The sequence below is a fragment of the Pinus tabuliformis genome, chromosome X (genome assembly GCF_031772625.1).
Source record: "Pinus tabuliformis cultivar Carrire ecotype Pingquan chromosome X, CPIR1, whole genome shotgun sequence".
NCBI classification, from domain to species: domain Eukaryota; kingdom Viridiplantae; phylum Streptophyta; class Pinopsida; order Pinales; family Pinaceae; genus Pinus; species Pinus tabuliformis.
The window spans coordinates 10940402-10950907 of NC_142308.1; the positions used below are offsets into that span (position 1 = coordinate 10940402).

The following is a 10506-nucleotide window of genomic DNA, read 5'->3' on the forward strand; positions in this document are numbered from 1 at the left end:
ATACAAGAATAATAGTTAATGTAATAAATAAATATAATAAATACATTAATACTACATTTGAATTTAATTTTGAAGACCAACATTAGTTACATTTTTAACACCAACTACCACCATGCCCGAGGTAAAATGAATTTGGTTAAAACTCCATTGGGCAATCCAAAGTGAAAATTCCCTTTCCCATTCATCCAAATCCTTCTTTTAGATCTCAATCTCCAATGTTAATTATGAAACTCATGAAATATGGTCCCTCCTCATCTCATTTGAGTTGCTTAGTCGTTGCTGTATTCTTGCAATTGTCTTAGTAAAAAAAAACTTCCTCTTAGAAAATATAATCTAGTTTCAAGTTATTCAACCTTGTACTTAAAATATATGCTCATTTTTGCTCAATCTCTTCCTTTTTCTTGCAATCACTTGTTTCTTCTTTTCAAGCTCATTCATATAGATTGTACCACCACTAACAACAATGGTAGAATGGTAGAATTCTTCATTTCTCTTTGAACTTTCAAGCCCCTTTCAATCATCTGTGTTTGACCATGTTTGGTTGACCCTTGCTTTGACATCAATGACAAAGCTCTCAATAATCTCCCCTTTTATAATTGATGACAACAAACCTATAACAACTCCCCTTACGATAATGATCCTCATGTTGTCATGTTTCTTTGTATTTCTCCCCCCTTTGGAATTAATGGCAAAGGGTAACTCCCCCTATCACTATTTCTCCCTTTGACTGTGTCTTTATTGACATGTGCTCCCCCTAAGAAACCACCTATTTTGCACTTTTTCACCTTTCTAGAAGTTCAATGAGTTGTTGAGCAAGGTATCCACATCTCACTTTAACTTTTGACTTAGCATTCCAATTGCATAGAAAACTCTTACATGCTTGATATGTAGAACAAGTGGCCACAACAGGTGAATGAAATAACATTCTAGGTTTTAAGCCTTTTAGCAAAGCTTTGGGATCCTCTTTTTCCACAATTGTATGAACATCATTTCGTATTGAGCTACTAGTAAATTTTCCCGTCCCACAAACATCCTGGCAGTGGAATCGAGACATGAAAATATCAAAAGGTGTTGGGACACCACTTGCTAAAGTTCCAGCTTCCCATCCCACCATGATGGGAACAAAAATATTTTCTTCACTAGCAGTCTCTGGGGAAATTCCACTCAAATCTTTCTTCATTGCTTCATAAGTTGAAAAATGCACAATAGTGAAGGGAGCAATCATGGCTACAGTAGTCCGATATGACACACAAAATTATCTAATGCCTTCCTCTTTCAACATTCTGGCAATACAATCCATAACTCCCCTATATGGACTGCACCTAAGTTGTAATATTTCATTGACCACATCCATAGGTGTGAAGATTACATCTCTTGCAATCGTAGTAGTTACCCTAGACCCTACATGGACCAAAGGATGATGACTAGGTTTGTTGCCGCTAAAATTTTCTTTGTATACATTGAAAAATATATAGCATGAGTTGGTCCTGCTCCCAAACCCATTGCTCCTATGCCTCTATAAAGGCAAAAAGGTCCCTTCCTTGTAGGGTGTGCTCACCACAACGAAGAATAAGATTTTATGCTAATGGATACAGTAAAACTATTTCAGCTAGTAGCTTCAAACTAAAAGTTACTCTTGCTAAAGCACATAACTTTTCCATCTAGTTCCAAGTTATCTTTGCCAATAACAACTTTTTCTTTATCCTTTGATGGAATATCATTAACATCCATGTATGTAATATAATTACAAGATATAAATTTCTTTCCAAGGTCATTTGTCACAGGGTGAATATTGAGTAACTAAATCCAAGAATTGTTCAATCATGCTTGAAAAACTATGTGTTGGCCTCTTGTGTCCCTTCATTTTCCCTCCAACATCAGAAATTTGTATAGATGCATTACCCAAATTTCCAACAAGACTCTTGTCACTTTTCACAAACTTATTTCCACTTCCCAACCTTTCTTTCTCTAAATCCTTCTTTCGATCACTTGACAAAATTTCATAAGGCCTTTCTCCAATAATTCCAACTTGAAAAATTGCATGTTCCAAAGGGATACAACCAACATGATCTCTGGAGATAACATGAGCCAAGTTTAAAAGAAAATTATGAGGACTAAACCTTCCATTCATACTTCGAATTAAAGCTTCTACAAGATTGTGCAAATTTATGACTACATAGCTACCTGAAATGGAAGAGGATCCTTAAGAATGTCGAATAATAGTTGATGCAACACTGTCAAACCCTAAAAATAGGAAACTAGTAGGAAATAACTCCCATTTATTTTATAAATATGAAAACAATTCCATTCTTTGAAGTTATATTATCAGACTACATTGAGAGGGTTCTTATTGCATAAAAAAAATTAAGTAAATATCATATTCTAGTCCTATCACCAACCGAGTCCATTTCAAACCTGTGGAGCACTCAATATTGAATATGTTTTAACAATTTATGCATTGGGCATGCAATACCAAGTCATGTTCTTCTACATTGGGTTTTTTCTTGTTTTCTTCTCCAAACATTGGTGGAGTTTTCTCTGTGCCCAGTACGAGTTGTTTCTTCTCTGACTTGCTTAGGAGACCATATCATGCTGCTTCGACAATCACGTGTTGTGTGTCCAAAATTGTGGCAATGATAACATTCTGTATTATACTTGAATAATTGAGTAAATGCATCATGATTTATGTTGTTATATCCAATAGTACCTTTGGTTTGATAGCTTGTAAATTGGTTTCTGGAAATCTAATATGAGCTTATGTTATTTGCATAATCGTTCTTGGTATAAGCTCTGCAATTTCTTGTCTTATGCCCGAATTTTGCACATGAAAAATAATGACCAAGGAATATGGTTTGATACGTGGCTGAGTGGGTTTTCCTTGATGGTTTTATGAAGTTATTTTGTTGAGGAGGCTCAAACCTTTTCTGATCCTTACCGCTTCTTGCATTATGTGTGGATCCCTTAAGGGAATCAACATAACTTCTTGTTGGAGTGGTTCTGCCAAAATCATCTTGATTTCTTTCCTTGCTTTCACTAGGGTTGTAGCTCTAAAGGATATTGGTAACACTTTCGGGTTTTACCCTAATTTTTCTTTTAGTTGACTTAGGGTTCTCATCACCTTTGCATGATGTCTCTCTTGTATAGTGAAGCCCTGATTTGTCAAATGGTGATCTTTGAAAATTGAGAATACTATCGAGTATTTGAGAACCTTTCAAGTTCTTATTGAGCTTGTCAACTTCATTCCTCAATGAAACAATCTCTTCTTCAAGCTTCTCACAATCTTCTCCTTTCTTCATCACCTGGATCTTCATCATTTAGTTTTCTCTCTTTTCTTCTTCTAGCTTTATTTCCAAGAGGATAACTTCTTCAATTCTTCCTTCAAGGTCATGATTCTTTTCTTTTGTGTCTTGCATCTTTTTTTTAAGCTCTTTGTTTTCTTTTTTGAGTCTGTCTATTTCTTCTAAGGAAGCTATAAGATCTATTTCAAAGTCTTCTTCACCTTCGGATTCATCCTTTCTTTCAATATTTTCTTCATCGTCTTTGTATTATTGATATGCATATTCTGGTTCTGTGGTCACGAAAGAGGATTCCTTTGAGTAGATATTTTGAATTTTTTTCCAAAGCTCTTTAGTTGATGAGCATTGTCCCACTTTCGCTCTCACAAAATTTGATAGGCCATTCAAGATGGATTTCAATTTTTTAACATTGCCTTCCCTGGAATCTTTTATATCTGCATCTGTTGATAGAGTTTTTGAGGTCGTGCAACTTGTAACAACTAAATCCTAGACATCATATCCTAGAGCCATCAAATAGAACTGCATTCTTGAGCTCCATGATACAGAGTTTGTTCCATTGAATAAGGGAGATTTTCCAACCCGATTTACTTTTAAATTCATGATTGAGGAGGCGATTTCTTCAGAGGGTTTGGAGGATTTTCTTTTTGAACTTGCCATCTGTTCTTCAGGATTTTCTTTCCAGTTATTAGGTTGTGACTGAAGATACCTTATCTTATACCAATAGTTAGAAATATTGAGGGGGGTGAATTAATATTTCTTCAATTAACTAATTTTCAATCATTAATAATTCACAATATTAATAATTCAAGATAAATCCCATGAACACAAAAGATTTATAATTGAGATAAATATATTTTCTTATTGTATAAAATGCACAATCATGTACATCAGCTCAAACTAAGACTGTGAGAGACATCAATCCCCACTTGAGCACCAACTCAATTATTTCATGGGATCCAACCCACAAGAGACTCAAATCCCTTAACTGAGCACCAACTCAGTGAATTTGTGGGATCCAATCCACAAGAGACTCCAATCCCCTAGTTGAGTACTAACTAAACTCCAAGTTGCACTTTGGATTTGTTGTCAATTACGTCTTTATTGAATCATCATCAACCATGCAATATTTAGGTTTTCTTGAGTCACAGTTCTTCCTTCACAGGGACATCCTCTGTCTTTACTTAATCAACAAGGTCCACCTAATTTTTTATCTACTTAGATTCTTCAACATTTTGAAAACAATGTGTGCTTTCATCATAAGAATGCCTTGATCCTATATATCACTAGACAAAATGAACAATATTATGTTTTTGCAGATCATTATTGAGGCAACTTCCTTTGTCAAAGTGTGGTACAATGGAATTTTTCTCAGGGGTACTAACAACAATCTTCACGACATATTCTCATCAAAGCTTAATGCAGTAGCAACACTTAATTCCTTTGACATTCAAGAAGCCTAACTTCCTTAGACCATATCTATGAAATTATAGTAAATCAAGGTCTAAAATTTGAAACAGAGGTACATGAATATCTTCTACATGTATCCTCCACGTCTCTCATTTTGAAACATCCTAGAAGAAAATTTATAGTGAAAATGCTAAGTTGACCCGTTTGAAGAATATTTCAAGAGCATTCAAGAAAGATTACTTAGACCATATCTCTGAAATTACAGTGAACCAACGTATGATATTTTAACTACAATCACATGAAGATATTCTCTATAGGTTCTCAAAGTTTCAAAATTTGAAAAATCACAGACGAAAACATATAGAGAAAATGCCAAGATGATTGATTCACTCCATAAATCACATTTTTTCTTCCACCTTTAGACTCTAAGAATCACCCAAAAATTTATTCCTAAGCTCTTATTTCCACCTCAAATGTATTTCTTGAATTATGTATAAATTAACTCAAACATTATTTATTTATAGTGTTTTTACATTCACTTATGGGAATGACCTATAAAACTAGTTGGGTCGGCCTACTTATACTTTGATTGCGTCATCCTGATAAAATATTTAATATCTCCTCATTCGAATAGAATTATAGGGAGTGGCATTCACTATTGGAAATTTCTTGGAATAAGGTTTCCAAGCGTATATCTTGTGCTCTCATTTGAGTTGGGTAATTGGAGTAAAAATTCCTTGAAAGACAGGGTATCTAAATGGGGCATAAAAAGTCCAAAAACAATATTTTTAACAATCTTCATTTTCCTATCTTTATCCTAGACATAAGTAGCCTCCCCCTAGCTTTGACATCAATGACAACAATATTTCCAACGAAGAGAAGAATGAATTTTGAAACGAATTAGAATTGGAATATCTCTCCATTTAACTCATTTATTATTCATTGATTATGCATTTATTTTTTGTGATGGTTCATAGAGGGATGCTATTAAGATTAAATAAATTTTGGATTTATATTTGTTTAACGACATAACTAAAAACAATTTATAAAAAATTCTCTCTATTTTAATGAAGTGGATGAAGGATTAATTAACCAAATCCATTAGCCTTTTCTCCTCCAACTTTGTAATTTTCAAGGAGCTTCTAATATTTAAGGTTCTATATTAAGCTAAAAAATTATGGAATCAAAGATTATAAATGGATCATAGTAAAGGTAGAAAAATGGATCAATATATGGTGTAACAAGCAACTATCTAGGGGTGGGAGGCTTTTCCTAATCAAATAACTACTAGAAAACATTACATATTATATGCATTCTTTAGCATATATCCCCAAGGGTATCTTAAACAAAGTAAGGAAAATAAGTTTTAAATTCCTTTAGCTTGGGAATAGGGACAAAGAGGGCATTCCTTTAGTAAAATGACAAGTTATTACTAAGTGCAAGGAGTTGGGGGTTGGGGCCTTAAAATATAATTTATTTTAGGATGTCTTTGGTTGCCAAATCAATTAGTCAAAGGAGATGGACTATGGGTCCAAATTCTATCTTAAATATATTTTGACCCTTCCACTATTTAACAATGGATAAGAAACCCAATCAAATGTTCTCATAGTGCCTTAATTATTTGGAAAGCCGCTATTAATTCCTTCCACATTATTTGCATTAGGTTAGCTTAGAGAGTTGGAAAAGGAGAGAGAATTATGATTGGTGTAAATCCTTATGTGGGTAGTTGGAATGATTATACATAATTTTAGAATCTGATTTGATTAGTCCAGAGACGAGGAATATTTCATTTGGTTGAAGTAACTAATCATATAGTTATTCAACATGGAGTTAAAAATGGAAGAAAGTTGTCTTGTTAGGTCTATAAGGAAATGAAGAGCATCAATGTGAAGCCTACATATCCAAGCTTAAGATGAACTAAGTTCATATTAAATATGAAGGTAAGATTGTTTGATCCATGAATCTTGTTTAAGGGTACTATACTTCAACATTAGGATATAAGGTCATGCATATTACTGGCGAGATGGAGGATCCAAAGTGGTGGTGGAAGATCTTATGGGAATTTAGATCACTTCTAAAATCTAGGATATTAATGTGGCTTTCTATTTTGAACAAATCCCTAACTTGGGATGTATTATGGAAAAGATATAAGCACAAGCTAGATATATGTTCTCTTTTTTAAAATGAGGAGTATAATTCTCATTTTCTAATTCATTGTCCCTGTTCAAAAGAGGCATGGGTAGATATGGACCACATGGAAAGCATAAACCTGGCAACGGGCATATGTTGTTGATTTCTTCAAGCATTGGCCTTAGAAATAGGGTATCAAGGAATTCATGGACATGTCTATTATTATCTCATGGGGTATATGACTGGCCCACAATATGTGTATATTTTAAGATAGATTTTTCCCTCCATTTTGATGTGCCTTGCAAGACAAGATGTTGAGAAATCTAGAGGGAAACAAGTGTAGGTGATTTATCTTACTTTGATAATTACTTGTGATGAATTTTTACTTTACTTTATTAACTTCTTATTTCTCTTAGTATTATTAGTGTTCTCTATCATCAAACAACTACCAAATGATAAAGAACAATGGGACAATAGGACACAAGATATAGGCGATCAAATAGGGCCAAAACCTCTCCAACTGAGAGGAAAACCCACCAAAATCCTTCTCTTCTAATAGAAATTCAATTGATGAATTCCAAGACCTATGGCCCTTGACCAAGATCCTCCAAGACCAAGTAATCCTTCTTTTTTAATGAGTTTTCCTTACACAACTTCCAACAACAAATTTTGACCTTCCAAAAATTTCTCCAGCAACAATTTTTGCAACTTTGACCTAGAAGCTTCAGCAACTTTGACCTAGCAGCTTCATAACTTCGACTTTTATGTAGCTTCAACAACTTCGACCTAGCAGCTTCACATATTCGATCTAGAGGTAGCTTCAACAACTTCGACCTTGCATCTTTACAACTTCGATCTTGCAACTTCACAGCTTCAATCTTGTATTTTCACAATTTCGACCTTGCAGCTTCACAACTTCGATGCAACTTCAGAATTTCGTCTAGCCCATAAACTATAGAAACCCTAACGAAAGAGAGAGAGGCCCAAAAAATCTGATCTCGATCTTCTTCTTCTTTAGGAGATCATTTCCATCTTCTATCTTAAGGAGATTGAACTTGCTTGAGTGAGTGTGAAAATGAGGTTGAATTCCTTCTTATTTGTAGGCTTGTGAGGGGTAAGAATTGCTATCTTGAGGCCAACTTGTCCCTTCATGTAGGCTGAATTGATCTTTGTGCCATGAAGAGGTCTTGGAGGCTCTTTTGACTCTATTTTGTCTCAATAAATTTTTATTTACAATATATAACGTGTCCAAATGGGTCTTCAATACATGGCAATGACTCTTTTGACTTTATAAACTCAGTGAAAAATCCTAGAAGCTCTCAATGGGATCTTGACCTAAAATAAATTTCCCTTGAGCATGAAACCCATGCCTCAAGAATAATAATAATAAATTTATTTTTCTCTTTTCATTGAATACATAAAATCAACATTACATATGTCATTATGAAGACCGAACCTAGTTACATATTTCAACACTCCCTCTTAACTAGGGAGGTATTCATAATCCATACAAGGTACTTGGACATTCTCAATCTGAAGAATTCTCATAAGAGTCGAATTGGTAATCCAAATGTACAACATCATATCACCTAACATTGTCATATAGCAAGGCCTTGAATAACAACTCTATCTCTCCACAAGATAAGAGCATAATGCTGGCGAGACCAATGATTTATAGACACCCTCATCATTGTCTCTCTCGGAACATACCCCACCAGGGTTCTATTAGAGTATGTTCTACTAGGGATATTCTTATCTTGGATTCCCAGCCCTCAAATAATATCAGTCCTCTACGACTACTCTTACCTTGGATTCCCTACCACATCCTCAAAGAGTATCAGATGCCATATGCTTACCCAATCCTCCATTCTTTCTTCCCAAGTGAAGACAATAATGACGTGTCTACCTCTCCCTCTCAACTAGTGAGGATATACCCATTCCAATGAAGTAATGCACCCATTCCTGTAAAAGGAATGTACAAAAGATCCCTCTTAACCAGGGACTTGACCAAGTCTCCCCTTAACCAGGGACTTGGTTCTAGGAGCTCTCTAGGTGGAGATCATGGGACAACCAACTGCTTGTAGGACTCCCTCTTTCGGTGTCATGAATTTCTTCTTTGTTATGGGGCCTACATCTTTTGGGACTTCTTTGTAGGGCATCGACCATCCATCACTTTCATTCATGAATCATGTCAGTCATGTCATCACTTTCTTTCATCAGAAAGTGATTCACTAATCCATATCTAGCTTCCCTTCATACAATTACCTTCTCCACATCATGTTTTCTTCAGGATCTTATCATCCCACCACATGAGTATCAGTTGTAGATGAAATCTACAACTCTTCCTTTGGTATCCCTGCATTAGCCTATCCAAATATTGTTCAAAAATAAAAAATGAACATCAAATTACCTTTGGGTTGGTCTTACATCATGACATATTCTTGTTGTATCAACATCCTGCATTCATATTGACACCTCCAAAAATATATTAAATGTCAAGGGTCATCTTCCTTTCCAGACTTCTTCGGAGTCTTCATCCCTTTTTCATTGAGAGGTCATAGTCAATTATTCTAGTTATCAAATGCTGATTTCCTTTTCTATGTGACAGTAGTTGCATCTTTCATTATCTCTCCTTACTTTCTTCACATATTGCTTCTTAGGAACTTCCATTCATAGTTCCTTCATTTTTATCAACCACCTCATATTCCATATGAGGACTTATTATGTTGATTACATCTAGTCAATATGTGAACCATGATTTTATGCATCCTTCCAAAGGAGGAGATCCTTTTCTCTTGATCATGCTCATGAGGTAGAGCATTTATCCATGCTATCTGCAACTATATTACATGACTCAATTTTATCAAATACTAGCATACAAACCTCATCTCTTCTTTTTGGCCCTCTATAATTCCTTCAACAACTTCCATGATTGAAAGAACTTCAATCACATTGACCTGGTTCACTTATTTTGACATCAAACCATCATTCCATGAATCCCATACAAGGTGGAATTCTTGGTGAGACACTTGCTTCTTCCAGTAGGAGAACCTTTCGATGAAGATTCCAATAGAGGATCTTGATCATCCTCATCCTGCAAATCCTCCTTTTTTTTAATGATGTATAATGAGCTCTATATTAGATGAATTTATTTTTCCCATAAGTACTACTTATGCTTCTAATGAGGTTACCAAGAGCTACATCCTTCTATAGGTGACAACCATAGACTTCTATTTCAGCTATCTTTCATGCTTATTTATGATGATGTCACAAGCTCTTGCTTTCAATCATATGCTTCTATGATTCCATCTCCTAACATGATGCATACTATCATTCTTCTAATGATTCCTACCATGATAGTTATACTTTACAACAGAAAACTTGAAACATGAAGTTGAAAAGAACTAGGTGAGGAAGACTATCTCAATCGTAGTAGAGACATTTTGATTCCTTAACGATTATGACAACATTTTGTCCTTCTTTTCTTCCTTCAATACATCGCTAGTTAAACTTGTTTCAAAACTCAAATTTCAACCCTTTTTCATAATTTCGGCTTGATGTAGTAGTTTTGCAATTTCAACATTTTCTGCAATAGCCATAGTTCACACGTGTGGTTAGAATATGGCAAAATTTTCCTCCTTTCTACTTCTCTTTAATTGAATTCTTTTTCTTG

At 34.8% G+C, this 10506-nt stretch overlaps 1 pseudogene; it reads right to left on the minus strand.

Annotated features, from left to right (window-relative positions):
• Positions 1-781: 781 nt before the first annotated feature.
• LOC149138030 (uncharacterized) lies at positions 782-1731 on the minus strand (annotated as a pseudogene).
• Between the last annotated feature and the right edge of the window lie 8775 nt (positions 1732-10506).